At 39.4% G+C, this 18,731-nt stretch overlaps 1 protein-coding gene across 8 annotated transcripts in view; it reads right to left on the bottom strand.

Moving 5' to 3' along the window:
* foxp2 (forkhead box P2) overlaps window positions 1-18,731 on the bottom strand; it is a 191,744-nt gene that overhangs the window by 114,634 nt on the left and 58,379 nt on the right. The window contains exon 1 of one of the 8 annotated variants that reach the window (XM_088348557.1): window positions 1,996-2,116. The exons of 6 other annotated variants lie outside the window; for them this stretch is intronic. The gene's annotated coding sequence lies outside the window, so the exon portion shown is untranslated. Of the gene's footprint in view, window positions 1-179; window positions 265-1,995; window positions 2,117-18,731 lie in introns of those variants that run through there. One more of the 8 variants, XM_088348558.1, reaches the window with a different exon arrangement.

The raw sequence follows: 18,731 nt of genomic DNA, 5'->3' as shown, positions 1-18,731 counted from the left end.
ATCGGCACAGTAGAAATGACCACAATTATGAAGCTTGCACACATGCATGCACACACACCCACGGAAATTCATCACAACTAATTTAAAGCAGTGCAAAGTTACACAAAGACAGCAATAAATGAAGGATGAATGGGTGAATGCAGGCATGGTTTGCCTCTTTTCTGTGTTTAATTTATTACCTTGAAAGTGAGGAGAGCAGAGGTCTGGCCTCCTCCGCCGCCGCCGAGGGCTCGAAAGCGATTCGAGCGGGTGTCACCGCGTGAGGAGAGGCAACACTATCTGTGTCATCACTACAGCCCTGTTTATGGGGGGGCTTTTGGGGGGGTGGCATCATAAACAAGCCAGCTCAAACGCCACATCCCCCCCATCCACAACTAACCTCCCACCCCACCCACCAGCAGCAACATCCCACCCAGCACAACCCCCCCCACCACCTAACCCTAATTCCTTCTCTCTCGCTCGCTCTCTCTCTCCCTCACGTGCTAAAAAAAATGAAAGAGAAAAAGAAAGAAAGTCAAAGCAGACCTTTTCATTTTTGCAAAATGCCCCGCCTACCTTGCAAGCGCAACCAAATCAGGATAGGATGAAGTGTGTAGGTATAGAAAACACGGATTTATGACTCTAACTTTCTATTGACTATCAAATATTAACCCCCTTTTAATCACAACAGTGGAAAAGTTTTCACTCTTTGCACATAAGACTGATTTCAAAACATGTTTGCAACTAAACTAAAACAAAATCCAAAGTGTGTGCATACGAAAGCATCAGAAAACATATACCCCCCTTACTCAAACTCCTTTTTTTTCTCTTTCTATCTCTGTTGTGCAAAAAAAAAAAAAAAACAGAAATACAAAAATGAAAGTGAAATTAGACCTTTGCAGTTGTTTACAAAATGTCACGCCCCCTTTTCGAACCCAGCCAAATCTGGACATAATGTCGAATGTATGTATATAAAACACAAATAATATTAGCAAAGAAAAGTGCACTAAGAGTAAATGCAGACATATATTTGACCCAAAAAACTTTCAAAAAATGTAGAGTTAATTCATTTAAGTTATTGTATGGAGATTTTTAAAAGAAAGAAGAGAAATATAGAATTGCTTATTTGATTACAGAAGATGGGATTGTGCAAAATGTTGGGTATGAAGACCATACTAAAAAATCATATACTAAATACATATTTTAGATAAATATACTAAGAAGGTTAATGTATTGAGATTTTTTGTGAGGATAAGTCACCAGTGATACTAATATAGGTTTGAAATGTCATTTTTTTGTTTTCTAATTTCCCTTTATGGGGTAAACTTCGGTTTCTTGTTTGGATTTTGAATATGTTTTTCTGCAAGGAAAAAATGGAATAGGGGTAGGCACTTCGAAGCTTCGGCTTCAACCTACTCCCTTTGGGCACACGTTTATGTATTGTATTGTTGCATTGTACAGCTGTTTTAGTGCAGATAATTTACTGTTGCTTTTTGTTAATAAATGATTGATGCGGGTTTTTCTGTTCTGTGCCTAAATAAAAAGCCACAAACAAATTAACAAACAAACAACCCCACTCCTAATCACAACAGTGCAATCTTCTCACTCTTTCCGCACATGACGGATTTCAAAACATATTTGCAAATAAATAAAAACAAAATTCAAAATGTGTTCACGAGAGGTTCAGAAAACATATCCCCCTCCTCCATCCCCCTCATCCACCAGTCTCTTTCTTGCTCGAACGACACACTCTCTCACCGTAGCCTCAGCGCACAGCCGCATCCGCAAGCGCACCCGGACGCACCGCAAGTGTGCAGCGTCTGTCCCGGACGCGCCGTGTATTGCTGAAAACCCCACGCAAAAGGTACGTGTACTCTTCATTCTCTCGCTAAGCGGAAAACCCGGGGACAAATTAGCCAAGCTGGACCAGAACGGATTGTTTCAAGCTGCGATCGCGTAAGCGTGCGTAAAAACAAACAAACAAACAAAAAACAAAACAGTGCGTGACTTTCTTACCTTTTAAGATGAGCGCGTCTGAAAAATCCACTCTTCCCCGTAGGGAAACATTTGAAAGAAGAAAAAAGCACCAGGAGAAAAAAAGTGTTATTGGATTAAAGATATTTGCATGGAAAAAAAGTAGAAGAAAATGAGCATCGGTGGTGCGTAATTCACATTACGCGCGGAGATCGAGCCACCTCTGCGCTCTCACGTCGGAGAAGACAGTTGCCGTTTGAGTGCCGGATAATTAAAACAAGTCAGGCAGCCCCCGTTGGATTGTTTTGACGCCCGAGGACCAATAGTACACAAAAAAGAAAAAACCAGGGGCTTGATCGCGTGGTGGGGGGGAGGAAAAGGCGCAGGGAGGAGGGGTGAACGGGTGATGGGAGTTGGCAGAGGAATTGTGTACGTTTGGGACTAGGGAGGAGGAGAGGAGGGGGGCGTATAGGAAGGGTTTTTAGGAAGGGGGGCGGGTTCATTGACGGCTCTTTTACTTTTTTCCCCTCCACAATGAACCCTGACACCGATAAGCTATCAACTTCGAACAGCGCAAAACAAAAGGCGAAGGGAAACGCGCACCGCGATGACATAGTCCAGATACTCTCTGAGAAAATAAATAAGAATAAAAAAGCTGACACATGCAGTTATTATATCATTTCATCATATTAGCACTAACAAATGTGGAAAAAGCAACCGCTGCATTGTCAGTATTGTCCATTCTCCATCTTTGAAGCATTCACTTGTAAATAGTATTTACCGTAACATTTTTTCTTACCCTAATTTTCTCTTTGAAGTATGTTATTACATGTTTATCCTGAAAAGCAACGTCTACTTCTTGTGAATAATGTGCAAATACAAATACATTAAGGACAATTCTAAACCTAATCATTTAAAATTACTTAAAGCCCCAGTGTGTAATATGCGACCACAAGATGGCACTGTTTTTTCTAATGCAGTCACAGAACAGAGAAGCAGCAAGTTGCCAGACAAACATGGCTACAACCTTAGATAGGGCTTTCACTATGTAAGAGACACACATTTTTCGACCCATATTTTTTCATGAAAATTAACATTGGTATGATAGTTCAGGTATTTTTGCCTAGTATTAAAATCAAGTTGTTTTTGACTGAATGTAAATTTTTTGTACCACTAGGACACACTAAGTATACACCCAGTCCCTCTACTTAATAAAAAGCCCTGAAGGAAAATAAATATGACTTTTAGAGGAAAAATAAGATGTTTTAGCTTGACCAGTCCACACTTTATTCCCAACCCCCATCACCAACTTAAACAAGCACAGATGACTATGAAAACATATATTCATCGCGCCAAAGTAAATGTGTATTCATATTTAATTCCTTGACTTTTATTCAAAATAAGATCTCAATATAAGTAATCCAAGCACTACCTTGTAAATATGTTTGCATACTTATCCGGCCTATATTTTTGCCTTGTTTTTCCTGTTTAAAGTATTCATTACGTGTTTATCCTTGAGTGCCACATCTAATCTTATTGTAAAGAACTCTACTAAGTTGTTATCAAAGAAAATAAGGACACAATTATTTTACAATCATTTAAGAAGCCACAAAGGTTAAATATATAACTTTTAGAGAAAAAAACGCATGTGTTTTTTTAGCTTGACCAGTACACACTTTCTTCTGCAGGGCCGTCACCATCCTAAACAAGCACACGTGACTGAAAAAAATGTATATATATCTATGTGTATTTATATTTTGGAAATTAGATCCTAACATTGGCCACTGTCCAAGCACTACCTCGTAAATATGTTTGCCTATTTATCCTGACATTCGTTTTGTTATATTTTTTCTCTTTTAAGTATTTATTAGGTTTATGCGGGAGTTCCACTTATAATCACATTGTAAACAGTGTTCACTATATTGTTATCATTGACAATCAAGATGATTCTTATCGAAATTCTAAATCACACTCTTTCCCCTTGTTTATTTTTCCTTGCATGCCACAGATGTTTTTCTTGGTTGCTCCGATAGACCGGAATCTACTGGAAAAGGAGAAAGCCCCCCACGCCCCCCATCCAACCCCCCACCCAGGAGAGATGAGTACAAAGCCCCTGGTCTGCAAAAAAAGATCCATCTGCCAACAGCTCATTGAAAAGATTTCATAACTAATTTCTTCAACAACAGATGCACAGTATCAAAAAAAGAGAGACAAGGGAAAAAAACAAGCCTCCCCTTAGCAACCATGACAGATTTATTTGTGAAAAGACGCACGCCGCCCCCAAAGCAGGGTAAAGACCACTTGAACCGGCGTTATTATCTCCTGCCGCGGAGTATTTCAGCCGCGTGATATCATTACGACGGGGGCTGGTAGAGGAAAAAAAGGAAAAAGAAGTCAGAGAAGCGAAGGCTGCTACCGTGAAACAATTACTCTACTATAAAGCGCATTGAAAACCCCCAATAATTGCCACACATTTGAAAGTGTGCCTTGTAATTTAGTGCGTCTTACAGACAAGAAATAGGGCACATACATCAGAAATGCATAATAACAATAAAATTTGTCAACATAACATAACTATTAATAAATTAATCAATATATTTAAGCGGTTCACCTTATATTTGTGTTCAATGAAATACATTTTTTATATTTTCTGACGTTTTGTTTTATGTGCAAACTTCGCTCTTATCATGATTTATTTCATGCGCCTTATAGTCCGGTGTGTGAAAAAATATTTTCACCAGGAATATTCTTGAAGGTGAGGCAGCACGGCGGCACAGTGGTTAGCGCGTGTGCGGCACAGTTCTGAGGTCATGAGGTCAAACCTTCCCGTGTGGAGTTTGCATGATCTCCCCGTGCTTGTGTGGGTTTCCTCCCACATTCCAAAAACATGCATGTCAGGTTAATTGGCAGGTACAAATTGTCCCATGGTGTGAATAAGCGAGTGAGTTGTCTGTCTCTGTGCGCCCTGTGAGTGGCTGGCAATCAGTTCGGGGTGTCCCCCGCCTACTGCCCTGAGATAGCTGGGATACGCGACCCTACTGAGGATAAGCGGTTTAGATAATGGATATGGATGGAAAAAACGGGAAAAAAAAAAAATCTCGCATTTAACAGATTATTTTGCTAATTTTAAGCCTTTTTTTTTAATTTTAAGAATGAATTTTCAGATGATGTTAAGAAACCAAGATGGAATATTTTAAAAAATAATATGTTTAAAAGGGCAAAGTTTAAGCCAATGAGGCATGCCTTTGGTGTATAATATTATTATTTCATATTGGTCGAAAAATAAAGAAATATCTGAAAACGTTGTCAGAAAAAAAAATAATATTTATTTTAAGTTTAATTTCCCAGTTTCTTCTATTCGATCCTGTTTTAAAATAAAATATAAAATAAAAATATGCCTACAATAAAATATATTATCCAACCTGGCGTTTAACGGGTTAAGTATTTTTTTATAAATATTTTTGAGCAAAATCATGTACAAAGTATAAAACAACATCCATCCATCAATCCATTATCTTCAGTAGGGTCGCGGGTGGTGTTGGAGCCCATACCAGCTATCTTCGGGCAGTGGGCAGCGGACACCCTGAACTGGTCCCAGACAGTCGCAGGGCACACAGAGACAGAAAACTCACTCGCTCATCCACACCTAGGGACAATTTGGGCCGGCCAATTAACCTGACATGTATGTTTTTGGAATGTGGGAGGAAACCGGAGTGCCAAGAGGAAACCCACGCAAGCACGGGGAGAACATGCAAACTCCACACAGGAGGTCCGATCTCATGACCTCAGAACTGCGCCGCCGTGCTGTCCTACAAAACAACAATTTATCTTACTTTAAGATTATTATTTTTGTTGCAAAAATCAAGATAACATATCTTAAAATAGGAAAATGAATAGTTGAAATGTGCAAAATTGCCAATATGGCAATATCTTTTTGTGTATTATGTTATTAAATTATGCTGGCCATTTAAAAAAAGATTTTACCTCAAAAGTTATTTTTTTCTCTTTTTTTAACTGGATGAATGTTTAGTAGTATTATCTTTTGTTTTATTTATTTTTTGATTTTTGTCAAATGTAAGATTCTCAGTAAAAATGCAAATACGTTTACATGAAAAAAAAATAATAATTGGAGGAATGTTTATGAATATTGTTTTGGTTAATTTTATATTGCAGGTTGGATCCCTTAACCACTATAGTTGTAGGAGCACCATTTCCTGTGATGTGTCTTGGGCAAATACAGCCTGGCAGCGCACATCCCTCTCCACAGGCCAACACACATTTCCACTTGGTCTCGAACCGGAGACGTTTCACACTTTAGGCGAATGTGCTTACCACTGCACTAAGAATTCTTGCTAATCAAAACAAAAAAAAAGACAAAAACAACAAAAAGAAAACTTACCATGTTTTAGGGATATAAGGATGCACCAATAGGAATTCCTCTATTTAAAAGAAATACAAATTTCTTGACCATGTATATTTTTAAATTAACGTGGATATGAAAGTTAATGTATTTTATCCCTAATATTCAAATCAATATACTGTATTTTTTTTCTTACAGAATCAAAGTTTTTTGTTCGACTCGGAGGCACTAAATATTACATACTGTCCCTTTAAGCATGTGCATTAGGCTTGGAGTTTGTCCAGTCCTAAGAACTTGATAAGGGTGCTAAATCATTTGACAAAAACTACTAAAGTGATGCTAGTAGCTGAAATAAAGCTATCCAACACAGCAAAGCTATTTGCCAAGGGTACAGGCGGCCTTGTTGAGACTAAATCGAGGCCAGAGACTACCAGAACAGAATTGAGACGAGCTAACTTTCTTTCTTTTTTTGAAGATCACAATCTTTTACTGTCGAGAGTCGGAATTTGGCCTACCCCTGCATTAGTAGCTAAAGTGAAGCTAGTCAACAATGATGCTATTTGCTAAAGTGTGTAGTGACTGCGTTAAAGCTAAATCAAGGCTAGGGACTGCCAGAACTGAACTGACACTATCTAACGAACACGAGTTTTTCAAATCACGATAGTCACAATGACAGGTAAAAAATGCACTAGTACATATTCTGTTCTTTTTGTATACAGCGGTACCCCTTTACTTCTAAACACCAAAATTTCAGTAGTTTTTTCTTTACCAAAAACTGCTCGTTATTCGTAAGAAAATTCAGTTCACGAGCAGTCCCAGGGACTACTACAAGAGACCGCTCGCCGTTCGTGACTGCTTACAGGATCAGTTTGTTAAATTAAAAATTGTACTGTAATACATATGTGTGTATATGTTTATTGAAAGTTACACTAACTTTAATTTCAAGAGTACAATAAGTACCTACATATCATCAACAGTCTCTCAATATCATACCTGTCAATCTGCACTTCTTAGTTATTGCAAATCCTTTCTCCGTTTAAGAATTAACCTTACAAACACATTGCGGCACCTATTTACTCACAGCATAACATACTGTGTAGACTACCGCGACAATATTAGCAATCTACAATGACGTTGGCGTCTGCTACCTGTACCAGAGATTATCCAAATAAAGCTAAAAGACGAGATCTGCCTTTTTTATGTATTTTCTCCCGTAATAGAAATTGTTATGTGACATATACAATGTGAAATGATGAAAAACATATTTAATACAGAGAAAATGTAAAGGTTGACAAGTATGTGATTTCTGTGGCTCCTCCTTGAAACCCCACATTCCTCTGCAGCACGCGCACATATTCGTTACAGGGTTCATAATGAATTCACATGTTATTTCTTTCGTATCATCTTATTTATCTTATTACTATATTGTTTATGTTTCATTACTACAGTGGTACCTTTACTTAAGAATTGCATTTGTTCCAGCCATCACGTATAATACATCCGTTGTAAATCAAAACATGCTTCCCCATTGAAATAAATTAAAACAAGAGGAATCCGTTCCAAGGTCATCTAATGCAACCAAACAATAAAGCAATTGCAACTGCCTTGTAGGTACACTAATGTTCAGTCAATGTCCTTAATTTCTGCCTTCGACTTCGGGCTCCTTAGCGAGCTCTTTTTCCCGTATTCACATCATTAGATGGTTTACCATATCTTCTTTTGTTGCAATCCCCTGGTTTGATAAAACAGTGATACCAGCCGCCACTGTCACAGACTTTAGGGTATCTTTTTGTGGAGATCATGGAAATGCTTCACCTGTGTTCTTTCGCAAAATAAACAACTTTACCCCCGCATTAATATTTTGCAATAATATGTTCCTTCTTTTCGCAGGACCCATGGCTGGAAAGATAAGAAATATGCAATGGCGTAAATGAACAGCGCCCTGGTGGCTTAAAGGACTAAACCATTTGGCAATTTAATGCAGGGGTGGTCACCTAGGTGATAACCCATGCAGGAATCGGTTGGTGTGTACCTGCGCAAACTTTTAGGGGCGGGGTCACCCACTTTGGATCCAGGAGAACTGATCGTATAATGAGGAACATTTTAACCGAACGCCAACTTCGGATACCGAAATATTCGATCATAAAACGAGGTACCACTGTATTTGAATGTGTTTTTTAGTGACCCGGAAGAATGTAGGGTTCCCTTGGATCCTTTTGAGAGGACTAAAGGGGACCATATGTTTTTATATTATTTCAAATCGTGAAATTCCGGTTGTTACATGAGCAATTCGAGCTATGAACATGATCCTGAAACAAATTAAGCTCGTAGAAAGAGGAATGGCTGCACTTTGTTTCGTTACACTCTAGGTTAAAGAAGTTAATGTCATGCACAGTTTGGCACCTTTGTTAAATCTTCAATCAGGCAATCTGTGGCATCAAGAAAAAGGAAAAAAAAGGAGAGGAGAAAAAAAAAAGAACTTGACGTGGGGGCCTTCTGCCAGCAAAAAGGCAAACAGGACCCCCCCTCTTCTCCTTCACTCAGGGAATGTTTCGCCTCTTTCTCCAGATCTGTGACAATCTTGCCCCTTTTCCCCGAAGCGCTTATTTATTTTATTCCCTTTGTCTCATTCTTCTCGCAGCATTTTTCTGCCGCCAAGGTCAACAGAGACAAACAGGCCCACCAGCGTCTTGATGTGGTGGCAGCCCAATAGGAAGAGGAGAAAGACAGTTAAAAAAAATAGGGAGGGGGCTGCAGACATGTGTAAGTGGGCACAGAGAAAGGAGAGAGTGGAGGTGGGGTCTTGGCAGCAGCTGGGTGCAAAGCCAAGCCAAGAGCAACAGTGACGATTTCAACTGTTTTTAAGGGTTCCCAATGGAGAGTGCAGTGCCAGCTGGGACCAGCAGGGGAGCTGTTGTTTCACTCTTAATTGAATTTTACAAAGAACAAACCAAAAAAATAAATTATTTGGTTTCAGTGTACAACAGAGTATTTTATTGTATAATAGTTGCAGAAAAAATAAAGTATCTACTCCAAGGATTTTCCTTCTCAAAGGTTTTTTTTTGTAATGTAAAACCCGTGATAAATGAGGGATTACTATACACGACCCCCAGTTTGGTGCTACACCCTCCCTGGTCACCATAAACAGAACCCGGCCAGACAAAAGAAAATGTCACACAGCCCAAAGACATCAAAGCGGCCACTTTAAGGGGGACAAGAAATGCGGCGGGGGGGACTACTTCTCTGATTTGTGCCCACCCTCATATTTAAAAAAAAATAAATAAATAAAGTGTTGAAATGGTCTCCTCAAATATGCTAAACAGCTCCCTTGCAACTCACACACAATGATGGTAAAATGTTTCTGAAGTGATGCACTAACAACTTCAAAAAAAAAAAAAAAAAAAAAAAAATGAAATTTCCATTCAGTGTCCCAGCAATATTCCACAAAGCACAATTCTGGGGCTACTTAGTCCCGAGCCAAATAATGCATAATGAGGGGGTAGTGCTATTAAAGTCCCAGCCGGTGTTGATCACATGATATGTTGCTTATGGCCAGAGAGCACAGACCATTAAGGAGCGATGATTATATAAGTGCTCTGCAGGCTTCGCCGTTTTAATTTACTGTGCTTAAAGCGGCGACGTATCCATGGCAACTCACCGTGCCCTATTCAGAAATCCCCTAATGAAATGCCTATTAAGTGGCTGATAATGACAGCATCCAAATATATTTGCATATGTATTCCACAGGGGAGGAGAAAAAAAGGAAAAGGGGGCAATGGAGTGAAGAAAGCAGGGCGTGATTCGGACTGTTTTGTTTACGGCGCCTGCCGTCCTTATTACGGCCACCCGGCTCAAGTCGGCGTTAATGATCGCACTTCAAACTACTGTTAGTTATTCTTTTGGATATGAAAAGTGGTGATTAGGTCGAGCGAGGAGGCCCTCCCCTTTAAAAGTGACGTCAATTTGGCTCAGAGCCTGACAGAACATTCACCAGGGACTGTTTTCTTGACTTCATTTAAACAGATGCAGCCTGCATCTCCAGGGGGACGACCCCTAACCGACCCGGGCCTCGGATTCTGATAGAAAATGAACCAGAATCCGGATTCATAATTTTGGAAAAGGCAACAAAAATGCTCTCTACTTTATGTTATGCTTACGACACTGAATGAAACCTAACCCGGCTAAAAGAAAGTTAAAAAGATGTTAAAAAAATGTTGAAAAGGCCTAAAAGATCTTAAAAGATGCAAATGGTCCATCTAAAAGACAGCTTAAAGGGAAACCACATAAAAATTGACCACTAAATGCTGCTGTGTTGTGTACTGCAACCGCAAACGAGTGCTAAAAAAGTAAGAATACGGACTACAGAGGCTCCAAGTGGCTTCTCATTTTTTTGCCTAGTTTTTGTTTGGGGGAGAACCTGTAAAAGCAAAATGCCAGACAATCATATCAGCTCCTTTCATGTAAAATGAATACAAATTTCTCAACCGATGAGTATTTATTTTAAATGCATGCTGATATGGTAGTTTATGTATTTTGCTTATGCAAATTAGTTTTTTTTTCTAAAAATAGTTGTTTTTGTTTACCACTAGGAGGTACTAAAAAACATGCAGTGTCCCTTTAAAGCATAAATTAACATGTTTCCTCATTGACATTATACAGTGATTTTTTTTATCATTTGTTAACAGTGGCTCATTTTTTTATGTCCATAATTTTGCTCTATCTTTATTTTACACCTTAACGTGTGTTTTGAATTTTACCATATTTACCATGTTGCTTTTCTAGAAAAAGAACCACTGAACTAAACAAGGCCAGGTTCTGAACAGGTTTTAAATTCAGAACATCACGAATGGCGACAAAATTTCATCTTCAATATTCTGGGTGCAGCCTCAAAAAAACAGGATTAGTTTCAAGAAAGTTGAAAAAACGTTGAAAAGACCATAAAAAGACGTCAGAAACACATTTAAAACTCCTTAGAAAGATTCCAAGGTTCTATTCAAAACACTTCTTAAAAGCACACTGTGTAATAATTGACCTATATAATAATTGATAACTGTTGCTGTTCACTAACTGTAACCTTTTTCATGCGTAAAGCTACGTTTTGTTACTTACAAGTGCAAATGGCACCGAACTTAAGATACATTTCTAAAATAACAACTTATCATGTTATTATTAAGTTGTTACTATGTTTTCACTAGGTTAAATATTGGAAGTAGGGTTAAATAGACACAGTGAACCTCTAAAAAAATCATTTTACTAGAAAGACACAATTACCCAGCACTGGTTAGCTATTTTCAAAAAACGTCCACTGACACCTTAACGGTGCTCAGGGGGCAACTTAGTGCCCGCAAGCACCACAGTGGTGACCCCTGGTGTAGTGCAACTGAAAACGATTGCTACAAATTACAAGGGAGAATATAACTATGGAGACTCAAAGTAACTAAAATGCACAATTTTTCTCCCAATTTTTTATTTTATATATATTTTTTTTTCATTGTACCCGCTGCAGCTAGATGGCAGACAATCATGTGAGGTCCCTCACGGTAAGGCTCATGTCATGTAAAATAAATACCAGTTTCTCAATTTACAAGAATTAAAAAAAAAACAAAAAAAAAAACGCTTTATCATACATTAGCTTGTGAATCGTTTCTTGTTATTCAGATAAGTAATGTTTTTCTTTTTTTTTTTTTTTCATAAATTAAGTTTCTTTACTGCTAGGAGGGGCTGACAAATACACAATGTCCCTTTAAGCAGGTTGAAAAGTGGATGTTGAAATAATCCTTTTAAGACGATGGAAATTCGAATAGACACAAAAGTTCAATCCAAAGTGTGTCTTTATTTGGTTGAAAAGTGGATGTTAATACTTCATTTAAACAGATGCAGCCTGCATCTCCAGGGGGCCACTGTTGCAAGTATCATGTTGTATTACATCCTTTTTAAGATGTCAACAAGATGGCAAAGTTCGGTCCCAAAGATGGTTTGTATTTGGTTGAAATTGTGAATTTATTGTTTAACTAGGACAAGAACGTTTGATCACATTACCCCAATTTTAGCTAACCTACTTTGGCTCCCTGTTAGCTTAAGATGTGATTTTAAGGTTCTGTTGGTAGTATACAAAATCATGCAAGGACTTGCTCCCTCATATCTTTCAGATCTAATTTCCCCCTATGTTCTGGTCTGGAGCCTTCGCTCTGAAAATGCTGGTCTATTTGTGATCCCAAGAGCAAAGAAGAGATCTGCAGGTTCGAGAGCGTTCTCCATTCGGGCCCCGGTGCTGTGGAATGCTATTCCCCCTGAGATTCGATCTGCAACCTCAGTGGAAATGTTTAAATCTCAGCTTAAAACACACTTCTATTCAATAGCATATGAATAGCCTATATTTTATGTTGACAATATCTGTATTATTTGCCCTCATGTAGGTTTTAGATCAGTGGATGGTATCATAATAGTCCGTGGTTTGCAATAATCTGTGGTCAGTGCAGCCCTCTTTGTGATTAAGGGCTATACAAATAAACATGACTTGACTTGAATTCCGCAAAACATCTTTTTTTAAAGACTAAAGACGTTCAATGACGCAAGGGTTTTGTCCAAATGTGTCCTAATAAGACCTATAAAAGACGTTAGAAAAAAACGAATGCCCCTTCTAAAAATATATCTATATTTGGTTGAAAAGTGAAAGATTGAAATAGATATTTTTGAATACATTGAAAAGACACCAAAGTTGCATCCGAAATACATTCATCTTTGATTGAAAGTAAAAGGTGAACTCCTGTCTAAAAGACACAAAGATTCAGTCCAAAGGGGTATTCTTATTAAGTTGAAAATGACACAAGGAGAAAAAAACACGTTATCAAGACAAAAAGACGTTAAAAAGGGAAATGTGAAGTCAAAAATGAGTTTTTATTTGGTCGACAAGTAAAAGTCTTATTAAATACCACTAAAAGACGTAAAAGGATGCCATGGTCCCAAATACATTGATAAGACACTAAAGTTCCTTCCGAAAGACATTTGTATTTGGTTGAAAGTGAAAGTTGAAAAAAAATGTTGTTTTCAAGATGTCAAATAGATGGCAAAATTCTCTCCAAAAGAGGGTTTGTGTTGGGTATAAAACCTGAAAAACGTATTTTTCTCAACATTGAAAAAACACCAACGTTGTGATGTCTATATCTTGTTGAAAAGTGAAAGTTGATAAAAAAAAAAAACATGTTTTCAAGACGTCAAAAATGAATTAAAAGACACAAAAGCTTTTTTTCCAAAATGTGTCTTTGTTGAAAAGTGTATCTTGAAAAAAAAATGTATTTTTCAAGACATTACGAAGATGTTAAAAGTGTGGCCACTGTTGCAAGTATCATGTTGGTATCGACACGGATACATGAATGCTTGTTCATCCCTGGTTTGAAGGCTACTACTTCTGATTCAATTTAAGCCAAGAAAAGCCTCGATATAGCTAGCCTCGAATCTAAAAAAAGTCAGACGCAAGTGTGCATTTCTGCAAATTCCCGCCTCCCATTAAAGTGTACATCACAGCCGAGAAATGACTTCAAAAAAAAAAGAAAAAACGATTGAAACGAGGCGAGTCAGACAGTTCAAGCTGACCGCTCGACAGACACTCGAGGTTAAATTGGATATACACAAAGCATCCCCCGAAAGGCAGATTGGAATTAAAAGAGCCGGCGGAAAATCAAAGACGAAGCCGAGCGGCCAGAATTTGCATGAGCAAGTGAAGCTCACAGCAGTTTACCTGCTAGACTGCCATCCGCAAAGAGATGAAAGACCCCGGCTCTGCGGATGCCAGTCGGCATGGCACGCCCCTTTCCTCGCTGTAATAGATAGGATCAGAAACCAGAGATGTCCATTCTGACAAGAAATATAGTTTTTGAACACAATCCGACCATTAGTTAAAAGCCGTAATCGTATTGTGTGTATGTGGGTAACGCGTACCCCTCGTTTTTAAATAAATTTCAAAGCTCCACTTCGACAAAGTTGCTATACACAGGTATAGACGTGAAGCATCCATTAAAGTTCGGCTGCCATTGACAGCTATAGACACCAATGACCCATTTTAGCTGGGCCTCCATTGACGGCTGTAGACATTAAAGATCAATTTTGACTGGGTTGCCATACACAGCTATGGACGTCAGGCATCTATTTAGGCAGTTGTGTACAGTTTTTAATTTAGATGTTCTCTGACCTTGGTTACAAGTCGTTGCAGAAAAAGTATGTTTTTTGTTTTCGTACTGTTAAATGTTTTTACATTACAATGTTTACTTCATTTATTCTTTGACTTCATTTACATAATATCGGGCAAACGGAAGGTATTTCAGTTCTCATGTTGACTTCGTTACAGTTTGAAGTGCAACTAGTCCTTGGCGGGGGGTGGGTAACCCAGAATGTTAAAAGAGCCATATACACACACACACACACACACACACACACATATCATTATATATATATATATATATATATATATATATATATATATATATATATATATTTGTTTTATATATATATATATATATATATATATATATATATATACAAAAGTCAATTCCATTGAAGTTGGGAAAAAGTTTAAAATGTCAGTAAAATTAGAATAGAATGACTTGCAAACCTTTTCTAACCCATATTTAAATGAATACACCACAAAGACAAGATTATCCATGTTCAAACTCATAAACTTTATTTCCATAAGCAAATAATGATAAACTTAGAATTTTATAATTGCAACAAGTGCCAAAGTAGTTGGGAAAGGGGCTTCTTCACCATTGTGTTACATCACCTTTCCTTTTAATAACACTCAATAAACGTTTAGGAAGTGAGGAGACTAGTTGTTGAATCGTTGATAGTGGAATCCTTTCCCATTCTTGCTTTATGTACAGCTTCAGCTGTTCAACAGTCCGGGGTCTCCTTTGTCTTATTCTGCGCTTTATAATGCGCCACACATTTTCAATGGGAGACAGGTCAGGACTGCAGGCAGGCCAGTCAAGCACCCGCACCCTCTTACTACGAAGCCACGCTGTCGTGAGACGTGCAGTGTGTGGCTTGGCATTATCCTGCTGGAAGAAGCAAGGGCGCCCATGGTAAAGATTCTGTTTGGATGGCAACATACTTTGTTCCAAAACCTGAATGTACTTTTCTGCATTAATGGTGCCTTCACAGATGTGCAGGTTACCCATTCCTTGGCCACTCATGCACCCCCATACCATCACAGATGCTGGCTTTTGCACTTTGCGTGCATAACAGTCTGGGTGGTTCTGTTCTTCTTTGGACCGGAGGACACGACGTCCACAATTTCCAAACACAATTTGGAAAACTGACTCATCAGACCACAGAACACTTTTCCACTTTGTATCAGTCCATTTTAGATGGGCTCGGGCCCAGAGAACCCTGCGGCGTTTCTGGATGTTGTTGATGAATGGCTTACGCTTTGCAACATAAAGTTTTAACCCACACTTACGGATATAGCGTCGAACTGTATTGACTGACAGTGGTTTTCCAAAGTGTTCCTGAGCCCATGTGGTGATGTCCTTTACACATTGATGTCGGTTCTTAATGCAGTACCGCTTGAGGGCTCGGAGGTCACGGGCATTCAATAATGGTTTACGGCCATGCCGTTTACGCACAGTGATTTCTCCAGATTCCCTGAACCTTTTCACAATATTATGGACTGTAGATGATGATATCCCTAAATTCCTTGCAATTGTACTTTGAGGAATGTTGTTTTTAAACTGTTCAACAATTTGCTCACGCAGTTGTTCACAAAGAGGTGAACCTCGCCCCATCCTTGCATGTGAATGACTTAGCTTGTTCGGGTCTCCCTTTTTTATACCCAGTAACAACTCTCACCTGTTGCTAATTCATCTGTTCACCTGCAAATAGTTGGTTGATTTCCATTCATCCACTTTCTGAGTAGTTATTGACACCTGTCCCAACTATTTTGGCACGTGTTGCTGTCATCAAATTACAGAGTTGATGATTTTCTCCCAAAACAATAAAGTTTATGAGTGAAGACAATAAATATGTTGTCTTTGCTGTGCATTCATTTAAATATGGGTTGAAAAGAATTTGCAATTTACTTGGATCAATTTTTATTTGCAATTAACACACTTTCCCAACTTCATTGGAATTGAGTTTTGTATATATATATATATATATTAGTCATATATTAATATGTATATATATATATATATATATATATATATATATATATATATCCATCCATCCATTATCTGCACCGCTTATCCTCAGTAGGGATTTTTTATATATATATATATATATATATATATATATATATATATATATATAAGGGCAGCACGGCGGCGCAGTGGTTGGCGCTTGTGCGGCACAGTTCATGTCATGGGAACCTGTCGTGGGTTCAAATCCAGCTCCAGACTTTCTGTGCGGAGTTTGTATGTTCTCCCCGTGCTTGCGTGGGTTTTCTCCGGGCACTCCGGTTTCCTCCCACATTCCAAAAACATGCATTTCAGGTGAATTGGACGGTCCAAATTGTCCCTAGGTGTGAATGAGCGAATGAGTTGTCTGTCCCTGTGTGCCCTGCGATTGGCTGGCAACCAGTTCAGGGTGTCCCCTGCCCACTGCCCGAAGATGGCTGGGATGGATAGATAGATAGATAGATAGATAGATACTTTATTCATCCCCTAAGGGAAATTCACATTTCCAGCAGCATCCCTGAGCTGAGAACAATACAATAATAAAGCCAAAAGAAAACAATATTCAAATACCCAGTGTGACGTGCAAATGCCCACTTTAGCATGTTGTATAGATTAACTAAATAGTGCTACACAGAACACATAATGCAGTAAGATCCAATGTAGGTGGTGTGGTTTAATGTGGGCCTTTACTCTGCCGGGTGGAGTTAAAGAGCCTCATGGCATGAGGAAGAAAAGATCTCTTCAGTCTGTCCGTAGTACAAGACAGTGACAGCAGTCTGTCACTGAAACTGCTCTTCTGTCCGGAGATAATGCTGTGAAGCGGATGCGATGGATTGTCCATGATTGACCTCAGCTTTTTCAGTGCCTGTCTCTCAGCTGCTGTTGTTAGGCTGTCCAGCTCTTTGCCCACAACAGAGCTCGCTTTCCTAGCCAGTTTATTGAGACGAGAGGCATCCTTCTTCTTGACGCTGCCTCCCCAACACGCTGCCGCATAGAAGAGGGCGCTTGCCACTACTGTCTCATAGAATATTTTCAGGAGCTTTTTGCAGATGTTGAAGGAGGCCAGCCTTCTGAGGAAGTAAAGTCGGCTTTGCCCTTTCCTACATAGAGCTTCTGTGTTGGCAGTCCAGTCCAGTTTGTTGTCCAGCTGCACACCCAGGTATTTGTAGGTCTGGACAAATTCTACACATTCTCCCTTGATGGTTACAGGAACCGGGTGAGTTCTGGTTCTCCTGAAGTCCACCACCATCTCTCTGGTCTTGGTGGTGTTTAGGTGCAGGTGGTTTGCGTCGCTCCATCGGACAAAGTCCTGAATCAATTTCCTGTACTCCTCCTCCTGCCCGTTTCTGATACATCCCACGATCGCAGTGTCATCGGCAAACTTTTGCACATGGCAGGACTCAGAGTTGTACTTAAAGTCCGATGTATATAGAATGAATAGGAACGGAGAGAGAACGGTCCCCTGCGGAGATCCTGTGCTGCTAACCACGGTGTCCGATGTACAGCCCCCCTGTTTCACATACTGCGGTCTGCCTGTCAGGTAGTCAGTAATCCATTCTACAAGGTGTGAGCTAACTCCCATCTCTGTCAATTTCCTACTCAGTAGCAGAGGCTGTATGGTATTGAAGGCACTAGAGAAGTCCAAAAATGTAATCCTCACAGCCCCCTTCGCCCTATCCAGGTGAGAGAGGGATCGGTGTAACATGTATAATATAGCATCCTCCACTCCCACCTTCTCCTGGTAAGCAAATTGCAGTGGGTCGATGGCGTGACGGACCTGTAGCCTCAGGTGGTGCAGCAGCAGCCGCTCCATGGTCTTCATCACATGGATGGGCTCCAGCCCCCCCGCGACCCTAATGAGGATAAGCGGTACGGCTAATGAGATGAGATGAGATATATATATATATATATATACACCGTAAATTCCGGACTATAAGCCGCTACTTTTTTCCTAAACGTTCAACCCTGCGGCTTATTCAGTGATGTGGCCAATTTATGTGATCTTTATAACGGCCCCCAGCGGCGCTCGAGTACAAAAGGTAAGATTTAGACCGGTGGAATATATGCGCCGAGGAGGACTGCAACTTCTTGGCTTGTGCATAAATTAAGTTAGTGTAAACATACCCTCATCATGCAAAAAGAAAAGGCACATGACACAGCTTTCAAGCTAAAAGCAATCGAGCAGTCCAATAAAGAAGGAGCGAGCATGTTGCTAGCGTGTTTTGGAATAAGGGAGAGTGGGACGACGT

The sequence above is a fragment of the Urocampus carinirostris genome, chromosome 11 (genome assembly GCF_059441175.1).
Source record: "Urocampus carinirostris isolate Australia breed hairy pipefish chromosome 11, RoL_Ucar_1.0, whole genome shotgun sequence".
Classification (NCBI taxonomy): domain Eukaryota; kingdom Metazoa; phylum Chordata; class Actinopteri; order Syngnathiformes; family Syngnathidae; genus Urocampus; species Urocampus carinirostris.
Note: the sequence above shows the minus strand (reverse complement) of the source record. Positions and strands in the feature narration are given on the sequence as shown.